Raw genomic sequence first — 17,624 nt, 5'->3', positions numbered from 1 at the left:
TCGGCATTTTGGGATTGAACTTAAAGGGGACGCTATATTGTACTCCAAATAAGAAGAGAGACTCCGTCCAACCTCAAATTAACCACTGATTGTAATTAATAATATATAAAATTAAAAAATATTTGTTTAAAACTAATAAATATTTAATTAAAAAAAGTTACTAAAAACAATTCTAGTATATATATTTCGAAAATATTGTTACCATAATCAGAGCTAAATACATACTGACATTCCTGCAGAAAAATGACCTTATCACCTATTGACGTTTTCAGATTTTGCCAGTTAACTTAAGTTAGATAATAAAATTTGTAGTGGGTGAAAGTCTCGATTAAATAAATTATTTTAATGTTTAAACATTTCTATTGCTTCCCTTATATTTAAACCACAAAACTAATTTAAAACTTATATAGTTAAAAGAACTTAAAATGAGAGAGGCAATAGAAATGTTTAAAAATAAGAATAATTTAATTAATTTGGATATTGTCTCGCAGTAAAATTCATTATTAAACTTTTTTTAAAAATGTTATTTTTCAATATATTTTTTAATTATATATAACAGTAAATTATTTTAAATTGATTTAATATTTTATATTTAACCCAACCAACCGTATAACTCAATATAATTAAATATATTTAAACAAATGATGCAAAAAAAACGTTTATTTTTTTACAAAATTGTTAAATTCAATTTTGTACTTCTATCTATTAATACATCCGAATATTATTCAATTATAATAATTGAATATTAATTAATCATTAATAGTAAACAACAATTATTATTATCTAATCCAATAACAACCCGTTTTGATAATAAAGCCTGTTGTGTGCATTTTACAATAATTTTATTCAATTTTTCACAAAAAATTTATTTATATTAGTTTAAATGAATCAAAAATTAATGTTAAGGATTTAAAAAAAATATATATAACTATTACATAATATCCATTATATATTTGTGAAAAACAAGAGTTCATTATACTATGAACCAATATAATGAGTTCAATCCATAGACTACAAACGATACAATAACTTCAAATAAATTTAAAATTTGCCTACTGTTCAAATATCTAAAAATTAATTCATAGGCACACCATACACTAAATGTTTGACAGACTTTAAGTTTTATTATTTACGCGGATAGTCCGCGCACCTAACATAATATAATTACAATTAGTCTAATGGAGTAATCAGCCAATTTGACGAGTACAATTTTTAGGTTAAGGTCACATAAATGGTCGTTAACGATTATCCCGTAATATTATAAGACTGATTTCGTAAATCGTGATGAGTAGTGTTAATGAAGTTAAAACTTTATATTATACATGTTCAAAACGAAGTAGTGAAATTAAGAGACAAGACAATAAAAATACTCAAATGCATATCTAAATAGTCAAATAAGTGCATCAATTAGTTTTTAAACATTAACAAATTTAAAATAAGTTTATGCTAGCTATGAGTTTGTGATTATACCGTTGAATAGCTCAATTAAATTAACTACACCAAGCCCTCTAAACCTTCACGCTAAATCACATGCAATTATGTATAAAAAAATCTAAAGAAGTGTTAAAAATATTTGAAAATAATACAATATTTTAATAATTTATTTTTCTCTAGTATTCAAAAATGTTTGAACAATGGAATAATACAAATTACAATTCCATATAGTCACGTACGTTTACCTTTAAAAAACTTCAATTTTTAACAATTTTGCGATTAGATTGGTAATATCCCTTAGTAACATTATATCCTTTGTTAGCAATTATCAACTAATACACAAAATATGTGTAAAACAAACATGTAATATTAGGGAGAGTTTTGATAATGTGAACAATAATATAAGCCTCGTGCAATAAGTACATCTTGCCTTTTATTGAATTCTTATCTTCAGATCTCCTAATAATAATAATCTACTGAACACACGTATGGCTTCTAAACAAAAATTAAAACAATAAACGGCAGATCAAATTTTATTTTAAATTCTACACCTTAGTTCAATAAACACAACGCGTTGATTACATTAAATGACACAACCTAAACAGAATAACGCAGTGTATCAGCGTCTGTGATATTATGCATTGCACGCAATTTCAAAAATGACAATTTCAAACAAAAAATAAAATCTAGATTATTTATATCAAGTGAATATTGTTTATTTTAACGTGTGTTATTGAGTTAAGGACGCAAATTATGCATATAAATCTGTATGACGATGCAAACTGCATAACCAATTAACAAGAAAATATAAATTTATCTAAACTACGATAAAATTATTTTATTAAGCATTTAATCAATAAGACGTAGTAAGCATAAAACTTTATGAGTTTAAGAGAATAAATGTTTAACGAAAAATCATTAATTTTATTTTCTTTGCTGTACAATACGTTCTAAATGATAATTTTAATAAATACAAATAATAATTTTTTTTAGCTTCGACGAAATGCTGAGAAGATATTACTTCTACTATATTTTTTTTTTTGACGCTACTTTTCCTCAGCTCTCGCCGGACCAATTTCTTTCAATTATACGTCGAAAGATCAAAAATCGTATCTCGTTTAAAACGTTACCATAAAAATTGAAAAAAAATTTCATCGTTCCCTGTAAATGGGGGAATCTCCAAAAAAATTACAATTTTTAAAATCAGCAAATTTCGATATTATTATTTTTTTTTTAATTAAAATTAATTATATTATAAATATTTAAATATATTAACCCGACTTTAAGTGACATTTAAGGGATATTGGACGAAATTGACCTTTTATTTATTTCAATTATTTTATGAAAAAAACTTTTCTATCAACTAAAACTTGACAAAATGAAATTCTTTGAACCATTAAAATATTTTAAATATATTAACTACAGTGCATAAAAATCTTAATTACGCCTCTAATTATAAGGTATAAGGGAAATGCATTGATACTTCAAAAAGAAGAAATTAAAACATTTATTAAAAATTCACCATGATAATCCAATTTTCAATATCATTTTAGTGAAGTGCAAAAAATAAACAATTTTATTTTATTTAATTTTCTCCAGATAATAATTTTTATAAACTATACTATTTTCAAAAGCCAATACAAAATTTTGCGAAAATAGTTTTTTTAATTCTTTCTAAGATATTTATCAATTTGAATACATTTTTTTCGTAAATAATCGTATAATATTTCTGATTGTTATTTCTAGAGGGTTACCTACCTTAATATAAGGGAGCATGTACCATAATTATGGTATACGCTCTTTAAATCCTTAAAAAGATAACTTGTAAAATAAGAGGAAGAAATAACATGTTTTACTCTATGCATATGCTCTCGTAATCTTAATGAAAAAAAAATTGGGTCTCCAAAAATATTGGCTTTGGGTGCTGAAATATTATTGTACTGATATTGTCTCGTATTCGTCATTTAAATTTGGTTCAAATACTTCGTCAAGAATTTTAATAGCATTATGCATTTTATAAAAACTTTTAAATTCAAATAATAAACATAATAAATGAAAAATAATTATTAAACAAAATAATTCAACTTAATTGATGTAATTCTCTAGGAAAACGCCAATAGCCCGGATAGCTCAGTCGGTAGAGCATTAGGCTTTTAACCTAAGGGTCCAGGGTTCAAGTCCCTGTCCGGGCGGTGATTTTTTTTGCATTTTTTACATAATTTCTGAAATAGTAAATTTACATTTTATTACAAGTATTGAAAATATAATATAATTGAAGTAATAATTTGAATAAATTAACTTAATGTAAATGTAAATAAAAATAATATGAGCTATAAAGTCATTATTACAAGATCCAACAGATAGCGTACTTTATACACATTTAAATTTGGAGACAATTTTTCAGATCCTTATTATTTATTTGATAGGTGTTCTATTTTTATTTTTTATGTTATTACTAATATAAAACTATATTATTTTATTCATGAACACCATAATAGGTCAAATTTTTAATTTGTAACAAAAGACTACTTAAATAAATATTTGTGTAATATTTTTTTGGCAAACAGTTAGAATAATAACATAATTGAAAAACATTTTAATAGTAATATTTCAACTAATATATTATTTTGATAACCAAACTGAGATGATGACCTTAGCCCATAATGTGAGCTAAATGGTAAATGGTTACTTTAACTTATAATCAATTTTTAATACATTAATAAGGAATTTTATTCTAGGCTTTTTAGACTTTAAAGATTTAATTTTATAAAGTTCATGCATTTATACTTCGTCATAAAAATAGAAACTAATAAGCCTATAGCTCTTGCCCTCGATTAAAAATCTGTATAATATTTTTAAAAAAAATTCTATAAACTCACCTGTGATCTATATCATGAGTAATTTCCAATTCCATTTTTTATATCAAATATTATATATAAAAAAAATAAATTTTATTACTGAAAGTATTAATTTTTAAATTGTTTATACAAAAGCTAGATGCTTATAAGAGTAAAAAGGAAAATTACAAAAATACAATTAATAAATAAGAAAAATATTATTTTTGCAATATTAATCTTTTGCATAATTTTCCATGAAATCATAATAGTAATGACATGTCTTATAACATTTAAAAAAATATGGGGGATAAAAAATATATTTTTCCCAGTTGATTAATTTTTTAAAATCGTGAAACCTTTTTTTAATAATTATTTTTTGGTAGCATCCTCTTATATATTATAAAATAATTAAATTTCCAAGTAAGGAGTGTGACACCACCTCACCGGATCGCTATAAAAACAATAGACAATGTTAAATAAATTATATTATTAATATAATTAATATCTGAAGGAAATACAATTTAACACTAACAAACAAATAAGTCTAACCTTTACATTCAACTGAATACTTGTTAAGAATATTTCCATTTTTATATAAATATTATAAACTCATATAAATATTAGTATAACACTAATATTTAATTATCAAGTTATTTGAAATCAACAATTTTTCTTTGTATCTCATCTCCCGATAAGACATTACTAAATAAAAGTATTGATTTATCACATTTTCAAGAAATTTAAAAAACAAAAAAAACAATTTTAATATAGGTCACGACGTGCTTATAATATTAATATAGAAAATATTTATTTACATAATATTGTATGCAATATTTTTACAAAACAAAGGCAATTTCTAAAAAAAAATTAACTATTTATTAGTAAAAAGTGAACATAAATAGACAAGGCAATAAGTCCATACAACACAATAACTTGTAACTATTGTCCTTTAAAAATAAAACATATAATTAAGTTTTTTTTGTCATATTTGAAACACCATTACTTCATATAGTATTTTTGCTTTGTCTACTACGTGAATTTATTGATTATTTTTTTTTTATAAAAAATGATTTCATGGAATTTGTTGGACAATTATAAATATTTTGAACATTCATTTACAGTATTTTAACGGATAACGATTATCAGGTCATGTGACGTTCACTTCTCTCAAACGTATTCGCTATGTAAATACTGCACTGTGCGTAGGCTAAGTTCCCCTCAAGTCAATTACAAATAATACGGTCATATTCATCAATTCTACAAGACGGTAGTAGTCGTCGAAAATTGAATTCCATGTGATATATATATACTAAATAAAACTAAGACTATTAACTTCTATAAACTATTATCCACACGTTTTGCAGCTGAATTATTTTCTACCATTGCAATACCCCAATAGAAAATTTAGTTGATGACGTTTTAAGATATATATAAATATATATTCATGAACATCTAAAATTTGTCTTGCTTATCAAATTTTGAATATTAACCAGCAAATCGTATGAACAATATTTACAGTGTATTGTTCCAGTAGTTTGTAAAATAAGAAAATTTAATAGCCCTCATCTAAAAAGGGAATATAGAAAATACAAAATACCACTGAAAATGCCTCTAGTTCAATTACAAATAAATTCATAGTAGTTTTTCTTCTCTTTTTAAAATAGTCTAACGTGATTACGGATTAACAGTATAACTTTGAAAGGTCAACCACTCAAAGTCCAATTATAAATAATTATGAAAATAATTTGATACGATGGAATATAGAAATAAAACATGTTCTGATTCTTAAAAATTATAAAATGTATGCGAATATCAAACAAAAGTAAATTGTGATAGTGCTCTTGCACAATTGAACAATAATCATCGAGTTATAAAAACTGACAATCATCAATTTTCATTGAGACTGTTTTGCGATTGTCTGGTCGGTAAGTTAACTAATAACATGCAATATGAAAACCCACGTAGTTATAATCATCATACGTATTAACAAAAACATTTTTTTGCTGCCTGCCTTCGAGGAATTCGACTTGTAAGTTTTTTTCTTGCGCTTTGCGTCTCTTATAAAAAGACCAGAAGTCAACCGCCACCTCCACCACCATAATACTATTTCAATCAGTCTCTATCGCTTCATTTGTAGGTGTGTATGTGTGTAAAGAGAGAAATGTCATGACTAGCATAGTATAAAGTGCCAGCAAGAATATTATAAAAAAAAAAAAATCCAAATACCTACAAACCGGTATTCCTTGTCTGCTTACAGCTACAGACGGCCGGCAGATAGCAGTAAGGATGGTCGTCTGNCCGGTATTCCTTGTCTGCTTACAGCTACAGACGGCCGGCAGATAGCAGTAAGGATGGTCGTCTGACGTACCGCATACCGCTGGTCGCTACCAGTTTGCAGCAAAATAAGTAGGTATGTTGAGTGTATGGTCAATGGGCATAAGTAACAACGTAATTTCCACAAACTTGGATGAACAACATAATGCAAGTGTAATGTACCTTCAAAACTCATTAAACAGGAAACTCGAATAGTATTATGACACCTGACTTTAACGGGATTTCAATAAAACACCACAAATCAATTTTTCACTAGGTAGATAATGCAATAAATTCCATGTAAAATCGTTGAGGTAACACATTATCAAGCAATGTATAGCCTAAACAATTTCATAGAGCACATATATAAAAATATATAGTTGTTCCAAGGGTTTTCTTAACGCGACTTGTACGCTTATTTTGCTGAGTTGTTTAGTAAAACCTATAAAAGAAATATTAATCCACAAACATTTAATGGTAAATGTTGACTTTTATCTTATATTAGTTACATTTTTTCACAGTTTATTACATTGTCAACAACACATCTTGAATTTCACAACCAACACAAACGCTGTCAAAGTTTGGAATTTTAATTGAACTTAAACACGCACTATTACAGTTCAATTAAAACTATTAGGCCAAGGATATGACAGTACATAAAACATAACCAAATGCCGATTCTAAATACAAATGTCATTTCTTGATAATTTGAACTTAAATAGTTCAGTTCGAATTTCACCGCAACGAGTTACATAATTAGCATAATAGGCATTGGCTGATTGTCACTAACGCCAATCGTTAAAATTTAGTAACTTTCCCTATATGAAATATATAAAATAAAATATTTCTCAATAAAAAAACATCCTGAAAATTAAATTTGTTTTCTTTAATGTTCTTGAGTTTCAGATAAACAAGTAATAAAAAAAAATTTTTATTTATTTATTAAGGACCTTTTGTAGGCAAACCTAAATTAAAGGGCCTATCTCGTATTTTACAAGCATGTCATGATAAGTGACGAACAGTTTTTCTGGTTTTTTTATTTTGCTCATCACTTTTTTTATGGTTGCCTATCGCTACTATACTTTATGGGCCCCCTTCCCATATGGATTTTAATCCAGCTCTGATTGTAGGGCAATAAATTATCCATGAAACTCTCACTTAAATATTTAATTTTTTTAAAGACATTATCCTTATACAAGAATCATTTTTTTGACGTTTTATTAATTTAACCGTATAAAAATATAAACATTTCGAAGTTCATATTAAAGATTGTTTGTATCCATAATTAACATAATAACATGACGCTAAATTTTAAATATAATTATTGTTGTGGCGCTATCATTTTACAGATGCTTTCAAATGAACGTTCAACCTCAAGAATAAATATTACCGTCTGTAAATAATATATTATAAATTATTATTATATTATTATAATGTATGGATTATTATTATTATTACAAATATTATCGTTTAATTAATTTACCAAGAAATCACTTATAATTAGAGTTTGTCTCGAGAGCGATATGTTTTATCGGTAAAAACACGTATTTATTCCATGATTAGATGATGATATGATTAAGTGATAAATGTATAAAACACAAATTGCATATTGTATATAATTATAGTCCCTCCTTTATAAATGTAAATAATTAATTATACTTATAAACATTTGTAAACTCAAGGGTATTTTTATGAATCTAAAATGTTTTATCAATCGGTATGATTGATAAAGTATACCACAGTAAAGTGGTACAATTTACTTGAATGTTTTAACAACGCATTATACCCCTTGGCTGAATAAAAAAAAATATTTTTGTTACAAAAAAATTAGTGTTAAACTTATTATTAAATAAAATATGCATACTAAGTTTTTATTTAATTTTGTTAATTTCTTATGAGGATCCATGAGATCAATAGCCTTTATCGATGTACAAGACATAGAACCCAACACATCTTCTTACTTGCAATAGTTATAATAATGTATTCATGAATACTCTGGTTGTTTCGCTATTGTGTTGCCTAACAACAAATGCTATTATATTACCTGAAATGGGTAATGATAATCGGAATCCACTGAGAATTATATTGAACTTGATACGTTCGCATTGAAATCCTTTTGTTCTGTAGCAGATAAAAACAAATGGAATTATTGTATTAATTATAAGTATTGACCAAACATGTAGTCTACAAAGAAATTTAAAAAAATGGAAGCTAACTTATAAACGCCATAACTTAAAAAAAACTGATACGTTACGCACAGTGTAGTTTTAAAAATAAAGACCGGATGTGTCTATCCTGTAGAATTTTCTGTTTCTTTGTGTTAAAATCGCGTGATACAACACTATCTGTCCCCGGTGAAGTATTTTACGTTAAACTGTATCACTATAAAATAGCTAATGATATCAACGGCCATAGATGTAATCCAATTTTTCAACTAAAAACGGAGTAATGATAAACTAATTATCAAAAATCGACATAAACATTTCTAAGACAAGCAAATGGAAAATAGTAACACGTCCCTTACATTCTATCGCATTTGAGCTAAAAACTACCTGAAATATCTAAACTATCCTAGAATTCGATAGAAAATAGATTTGGTCATAAATTATCTGGTATTTTTATTCGTAAGAAGGTAAAAATTCACTTGTCATTTTGAAGAATGGTAATAATAATTTATGATCATGTCCTATTTCAATTGTATAACACTAAAACATACGAGTCCCGAAGAGTACATAATTTTTTTTTTTTAGTCTTGCACTTGACAACACACACAATCGATGTTTTCGAGACCTAATCGAGCGCCTACATCGCTGAAATAATAATATTATAATGTAACACCACCACAGTTAATCTTTGAGATTCGTTCCCACGGTAACCCATCCGATTATCCCCTGAGAAATACTCGCACACACGGCTGTCGGTCACTTATCATCACGCGTATTTATCATCACAGACATACACCGATGGATATATGCCCTCTGGTTGTAACGCGACGGCCGGCCACGGTCAGGGTTGCTGTTGTTACTGCGCTCACGACCAATTAGTCGGCCGGAAAACGAATGCGCACTTAGTAAAGAGGTGGTGGGCATACTTGCAGGGTTGTCTGTATCTGTTGGGCTACGTCGAAGATTCCTCAAAATAGTAATCACTAATCGTATCATTATATGGTTATTATTGTTTAAAAGTGCGGCACGGATGGGTGGGTGGTATTCGAAACAGAATTATAAAAATGTGTACTCGGTTGATGCATCGAACAGAGTTATATGTGCCACGAATAAAATATTTAACACGGGCATATAGAGAGTCTTCCGAAACCGTAAAGTAAAATGCATATGAAAACTTATTTGAAAAAGTTATGGACATTTTTTATCGAAATGCAGATGGCACCACAACACAGGAATAATGAACACACAATGTTCAGCTGGTGCGCAGCCGAAAGAACCTGTTGGGTGCAGCCTCCGCTCGGCGCGTATCGTAAGTAGCAACAGCAACCGGTCGTGCCGAGAGTCGGTTCGAGTCCACTAATAAGTATAATACCGTTTTAATATGCACAAGAAATAACGCATAAATACGTGGCATTAAATATCTAATACACGAGGGCGTGTGTTTACTATTCTCTTACGATTTACCCTAATTAAGTTCGTGATTTTGCCAACAACCGCCACTACTTGATTCATTTCATATTGTCATCGGAAAATTCTCCATTCAAATAACATTCTCTTTGAACTGTACTTACACAAGCCCCGATTAGGAGACACGACCACCCCAGGTCCATGTCGAATTTTACTAACTCGATTTTTAAACACTGTTGACCGTTTTATTTAAACATTTTTTTTTTTTTATTTCCTCCGTCGGACTGCACAAGTTACCATCACAAGGCTCATATATGTTCTTTTCTAAGAATATTAAGTTAATATTAAGTAAGTCGACATTTTTCCATTTAACTTTTAAAATATCCAATTATTTAATTGTTATATATTTTTAAAATTATGTTCTTTTTACACGAGTTATTATTCATATTTTTAATTTGTAAGTAACACACGTGCACCAACTGGAAATATGCCAACAATATAAGTTTTACATTATATTCGTATTATTCAACTGTTTTTTTCAACACATATACGTCCAGACTTCAGTAAATAATTTTTATTAAAAATATTGAATCAAAGTAAATCCGACTTTTGAATTAAATTCATAACGTGCTTGATACAAAATTATGTTCACCTGAAGCTTATATATATTCTTAAAGGAGTACCGTTCAAACTACACAACTATTGTCATGCAATCGTGTTAAATTTGTTATTCAGCAAGCACTCGGGTCATTTTTTATGAAGACGATGAAGTGTTTTAGAAAACATAAAAAACATTTATTGACTATAAATTCTGGTAGCCGTCCAAGAAAATACAAACGTTTATCGTTTTTTAATTATATTATATGAGATAATAGATATTTTGTAACGACAATAAAGAAAACTTACATAAAATAGACAATTATTTTTAATAGAAATGTTCTACATTATGTACCTTCCGGATTAGGAGATGTTGCCACGTGTCAGATGTCTATTTGTCTTTCCATAATTAAATAAACTATTGTTTCACCTATGAATATCACCAGAAATTATTTTACTCTAGTGTCAAACAACTGGTTAATATGTTATAATTTGCTAACACTTCACTGTTAGCAACCTACTGGAGGTGTTTGGCCTTGCTTCCACTTTAAACGTGCACATCTCGATAATAGTAATCACAATTGTGGTCACCAATACAGTAGTTAATGGCACAATCTGTGTCGAGTTTTACTGGTCATTCATTTGTTGCATGTTGAAAACATACAAATTATTGTCAAAAGAGTACAAACAATAATTTCGTAGTATTTCTCTAATTAATCGCACAATTAGAACTCAATATTCAAATCATACATAGTAATAGTATAAATGCTTACTGTGTTACTGCTCAGGGCATGTATATCTGCGTCATTTCAACACACTCCTTTAGACAATTTTTAAGCGTCATGTATATATAAGTTTTTAATACATCTATCAATAATTTTGACCTTTTGATAGAACCTCTGATTTTTCTAGATGGAGCTAGAATTCCAAACAATATAAATTAGAAACTGGAAAATTAACTAGAGTGAACCCAAAACGCTAATGATAGTCAATAATAATTGTCGACGATTAATAACATGTGTTAATCGAGGTCATATTATTCTAATTACACTGTACTCCGAATATATATTATACTAAAACACTAAATTACGATTTAATTTTTTTAAATACTATCGTCACTAAGATAACTATTAAAATAGTTGAATAAAAATGTTAAGATTAACAGCCGATTATTTGTGTTGCTTACCGATTTTAATCACGATTATTTTAAGTATATTACCTAAGCATAAGAATTGACTACGAGAGTTATGTGCCCCAACACTGGGCCCCGTCATAAGACCATTGTCAGAAATGTAATAATAATATTGCATTTATTTATTTTCCATTACATACGTACATCTTAAGAATATTATTTTCAAAATAATTTTGGGTTTTAGTGGACCCGTGCCAACGTTATTGAATTCTCAAGAGTGTTTAACAGTTTAAACTTAAAACACATAACACCAACATAACCAAAGCACCATATATTGTTGTGTAGGTTATGGAACAATTATTAATATTATTTTCTTAATTTATCATAATCAATTTTCCCCCTCGTATCTATAGACAAATGAAAACGTTCGCAGTTTTATTGAGTTATATTGCCACACACGTCACGTATAACTCATTTTGACATTCTATCGAAGTTGAAAAATATTCACAATACAAACATGTGTGATTTTTTGTACTATCGCTTTGTGTTTTATCTTACCTTTGTGGCCGTTTCAGAGAACAACGCAAAAATCCGGTTTTAGTCGTTTTAAACATTGTCGTTTTTATTTAAACATACGATGGGAATCACCTAAACGCAAAGAATATCATTATAAATATATATCTATATATATACTATTTTTTAACAATTTCATCGACATTAGTCTCCCAATCAAACATAATCTATGCTAAAAACGTTTGGTATCCCAACAATTAATGTAAAAATTCACCTCATTTACCTCGTCTCACGTGTTTTAGTGTGTCTAAGTAATATCATAGATTTATGAATCTCATATATTCTGTGGTAAATAATCATAACTCAGCTATTACTTGAATATAAGTAATCGCTGTATTTTACGTTCCGATATTGATAAGCTTGTATTTTAATGTTTCTTTAAGCAAAAAAAAGCAATACGCTCTTTAAGCAAAAATGAGTAGGAAAAAAATTACTACCCACTTATAAAATCATTTAGTCTTAATTATTCAATTTTTCGCATTAACATTTATTTTTCACGACAGACACATCAAAGATGTGTATCAATACAATAACCGGATAAGGTGGAAAAATAAAGGCAACGCAAGAAATAATCTTCAATTTTTTAAATAATGTTTGACTTAATTAAACAATGATTTTTGGCAAGTAGTGTATTGCAATCAGCCCCTATCTTAGATTCAAAGGACTTGAACTCAGAAAAACTATGTGTTCTCTGGGTTAATTTTATTCACTGTGTACATAGGTGGAACCAATTGGGCCATGGCTCAGTCGGTCTATAATTTTCAAAAATTTTTCAGAACTCTTAGCTCTTAAAGCTCACGCTAACTGAATATATATATATATATTAAAGTGTCCAGTCTAACAAAAATATTGAATTCCTACTTTTTTTTTAAATTATTTAAAAATAATTATTTTTAGTAAGATTTTTGTACATGCTTAATACTAAGTCTCGGTGCTAAAATAAAATAAAATTTATCATTTATAATAAATTTATAAAACTCAAAAACTTATATTAAAAATTTTTTTGATCATTTATTTCAATAAATAAAATCATTGTTATGTCAAGAACCTTTAGGAAACTATCTTTGATCGCGTTTTAATGTAAATTTTTGAATTTGTTTATCAATCTACCAATGCACATCACTGCCTTTGGTAAATAAATATCTAAACATCTATTGCCATAATTTATTAGATGCAATTGTAAATATTTATAAGTGGACTAATATTATGACAAAGAAAGATCCTGCTCTTAACGAAACATAAAACAAAATATTCCAGAGTACAATTTGTTAAACACATAATCTCATAACACGAATAGATATTGCGTTGATATTTTGATAATAGAATGCAATGGTACGAATTGAGTAAGAAATCATTATAAAAACGCGAACACTACTGTGAACCGTATTTGATATACTTGTGGTACGCAATGAACGGAAACAACAAGCCAACAAAAAACAGCCGTCACAAAATACAAAAACCCACTTCGAAAATTGCCAAGTAACCATAGACTCTCAATCACCGGAAATAACTTATCTTTGATTCGCGTGGACTATTTTCATTACATATATAATTTAGCTGTTTTAAACTTGATAGATTTTTCGTTTGTCATCAAACCCCACGTGGACGTTGACAAATTTGTATGTGAAATTTTAATTTAAATTGAACATTTATTATATACTATACATTGTAAATATTTCTATAGAATGATTATAAATAATTATATGTATATTAGACAAAAATAACTATTTTAAAATAGATAATCAAAGTATATATAATATTTTATAATTTATTATAAAATATTTCCCACTAGAAATAAATGAGCTGGTATACTAGCAACTTTATCGTTTACAATAAAAATATATAAATTGCAACTTTTTAAACAACAGTCTTTAATGTTTTAGTAACAATTGAAATAAAATCTGCATAGATAAATACATTCATTAAATCAAAAGAAAAAAGTGTTCAACAGCACTTATAATTTTATGTAATACTATCTAATATTAATGTTGTTATTTGACTGTATATTTAATTGTTCTCTTAGTAATAGTAGGTAAATAGTAGACATAGATAAAACTATATAGATAAATGGATTGAATATAGTTATGTTTCTATTAGATTTAAACATTATATAACGTACAACAACAAGATATATTTAGATGTTTTGATATCAACAAATATTTAAAAGTGATATTAGAGTTAATACAGTTTAAATGGTACCGGAAAAAACCGTTTTTTTTTTATTTGAACACATTTCTTTAATAAGTTGATCTCATTTTATCAATAAAAACTAAAACTTTATTATAGTCGGTAAATATAGACATTTTTGTGTATAATGTAATAGACACTTAGAAAGACCTAAAATTTATTCTGCACGTACAGAATAATTTGTGTTTTTTTATATATTTATTATATTTAGTTTTAAATATTTAGACCATTATATTTTAAATTACTTGACATAAATGTATTAGGTGAAAATAAAAATTTATTGTAAAACATTGTACACATTTTTTTTTATAAATTTATAAAAATTATTTTTAATAATAACACACGCGATGTATAAAAAAAATTAAGATGTCATGTTATTATTTTTAAGTCAAATTTCAAATAAAAAATGTTACGTTATTAAAATTTCACAACTTATGGGGTTTCATTTAAAGATACTACATAAATTAAACGTAAAATATATTGCTCAAAATGGTATTGTGCAATAAAATTTTATAAATTGATGAGTTATGTATATTTTTTACGTTTAATAAGTTTAATTTTAGATAAAAAAGTTAAGCCTAAAATTCAATTCTAATAAAATTATCTATAACTTTCAAAGGTGAAAAAAATAAAATGTAAATAAACATATAAAACTAAAAATTTCGACCGTCCTCGTTATTTTAGAACAGCAAGTTAAATAATAATTATTATTAACTTAGGCCACAATATATTATCTCAGCTTTTGAACAGCTGTGTCATTATATTTTATTCGATTGACATGTCATAAGGTTACTGTGTTCTTAGTTGTATACATAAGTACGCTATGCTTTCCCACAATTTAGACATCACTAGCACATGAAACGTGATGATAAAAATTAATGCTCTGGATAATCCCTGAATCTTATTTAAATAGTGTTTTGTTTCATATAATACAGTTTTTTTTATAGCTGTTGTATTTGAAACTATTGTAATTACTTTAAGAAGTTACAATTACAATTTGTTTTATAAGAAATCAAAAACTATTATTAATGCAGTTATGTGAACCTATTTTATTGACAAATTGGACATAACACTTTCATAAATAAAATTCTACTATAATTTTAATTATTATTCGATATCGTCCGCCGAAGCACGTGATAAGAATGTGCAAAAACACAATGTAATGTTGTGCAACACAACCTAGAAAATATCCAATTCGGGTAACTATCTAATCATTTTTTACTGAATTATGTAAAAATATAATACTAGATTATTTAATGGTGCGGTTTTAAGCCCACGCTGTGATACATTCAACAAAATAGTACCTTTTTTCTTAGTTATCGGATACACAAGCCTCGGGTTCGGATGTATTCATCAATGAACGACCGATCTTTTCGTAAACAACGACTACCTCCAACGCATTATCCATTCCGGTTCGACCACCTAGATCATATTGTACACTTGAGCGACAATAGCATGAAATATAACGTTATTTTGTGCAAACATAATCGAGAAAATTATAATTCTACAAATTAGCCATTTACAAAAAATCTATCGTATTGGCAAGATATGGGATGGAATCCAGTTTTTGTCTTGATCACTTGTAACCTTAAATAAATGTCTATAGAATTACGATGAAATCGTTTATAAACTATAAGTGTAGTTATTGCTTTTATTTTATGGCTAAAATATTGCAATTCAAATTTTGCTTTCTTATACTAAAGAGAATTCATTATAATGAAATATATTTAAAACCGAAAATTGACGATTATTAAGTAGTTAATTTGTTTTTAACATTTTAAAGGCTGAGCAAAACTGTTCACTTCATCCCTCCAAAAAAAATCTTTTAAACGAGGTTTTATTTCAAGACTAATTCATACAAGACCTAATGCTCAAATAACTTAGTAAACCCAAACATGACACCCACTCGATATTCAAATTTAAACGTACTTTGCTTGGACGTGAGAATGTTTTAGCAGAAAATATCCTATTGAGTTCATGACAACAGCGGAAAGGATATGACTTGTATATTCTATTGTATATCTTGTCGAATCCTGCTGGGAGGAAGTAGTCCCTAAAACTAGGTTGGTGCTATACCTGTAGATCAAATAATTCCGTTTGACACATCACTTCATGACGAATGATTCTCGTGTTTCGAGGAATTCACAATAGCCAACGTGTTATGGTTTACAGGTATACCTTACCCTGACAATCTGGTACAACGTGAACCGTCATCACGATGGTACACAGACGAAATGAAGTCGTCACAGCCGTGTGTCTATCTCTTCAGGGGCAGTTAAAACTCGATGGAATTTTTTTTTACGCACATGATATGACTCACAAACGTCGAAGAAGGCAATAGAGAAGAAATATCCGATAGTTGTGGGTTCATTCGTTTAGACAGGTTTCATTATGTGCTTAGTTGTAGGTACATTTCTCTCTTCAATGCGCTGTGTAGGTTCTGTGTTCTATGTGTACTTCTTGTCCTTTCTTCCTTCTCCGGTCACCGGCACTGCAGATAACATAATATATCTATACACGCAAGACGTACACTGTACACACGTGCGTGCATACAGAACATGCACACGACCGAACCGGTTTACATAGGAGAGGAAGGATACGGGCAGAGATATGTACAAAAGTATACACGTCATATGGTGCTCCTCCTAAAGCAACAGAGTCTGGTTATGTATTCACCAATGGAAGGCAGCGAGGTTTATTTTTTAGCTTAAGTCTGATGACTTTTTGTCAAACATATTGTAGTAGAGTAATAATGAAACGAGAGTCCTACATTAAACGAGAACTTGTAATATATTATGTCTGGGTACAACAATGGTTAAAAATAACAATGTCGTGCTCCCAGCCACGGAAAACATTTTAATCGTATCCAGGTCGATATGGTAAGTCACTGTGGTATTATGTGATATAGTATTAGGTGATCGAAACAATACCGGTAAACGAAGATAGGAGAAAAAAACTGATAATGATTTGTGGCTTAAT

The 17,624-nt window shown here is 28.0% G+C and overlaps 1 long non-coding RNA gene and 1 other non-coding gene across 5 annotated transcripts; one reads left to right on the top strand and one right to left on the bottom strand.

Annotated features, from left to right (window-relative positions):
• The first annotated feature begins 3,553 nt into the window (after positions 1 to 3,553).
• On the top strand, positions 3,554 to 3,626 carry Trnak-uuu (transfer RNA lysine (anticodon UUU)). The gene has a single exon. It is a non-coding gene; the product is annotated as a tRNA-Lys (tRNA).
• Positions 3,627 to 6,856: 3,230 nt separating this feature from the next.
• Positions 6,857 to 17,173, bottom strand: LOC126901097 (uncharacterized). 4 transcript variants are annotated; one of them, XR_007702978.1, is made up of 8 exons: positions 16,575 to 17,173; positions 15,950 to 16,067; positions 12,444 to 12,533; positions 11,527 to 11,671; positions 11,109 to 11,462; positions 8,449 to 9,018; positions 7,094 to 7,977; positions 6,857 to 7,026 (listed from the first exon to the last, which is right to left on the bottom strand). It is a non-coding gene; the product is annotated as an uncharacterized LOC126901097 (long non-coding RNA). The 4 variants fall into 4 exon arrangements; XR_007702977.1 differs by lacking the exon at positions 6,857 to 7,026 and having other exon boundaries at positions 7,323 to 7,977; positions 8,449 to 8,705; positions 8,843 to 9,018; positions 16,575 to 17,171; XR_007702975.1 differs by lacking the exon at positions 6,857 to 7,026 and having other exon boundaries at positions 7,323 to 7,977; positions 11,109 to 11,183; positions 11,275 to 11,462; positions 16,575 to 17,170.
• Positions 17,174 to 17,624: the final 451 nt, after the last annotated feature.

Source organism: Daktulosphaira vitifoliae, unplaced genomic scaffold (genome assembly GCF_025091365.1).
Source record: "Daktulosphaira vitifoliae isolate Bord-2020 unplaced genomic scaffold, ASM2509136v1 Scaffold_3, whole genome shotgun sequence".
Classification (NCBI taxonomy): domain Eukaryota; kingdom Metazoa; phylum Arthropoda; class Insecta; order Hemiptera; family Phylloxeridae; genus Daktulosphaira; species Daktulosphaira vitifoliae.
The sequence above is the reverse complement of the archived record's forward strand: the minus strand, read 5'-3'. Positions and strand labels throughout refer to the sequence as shown.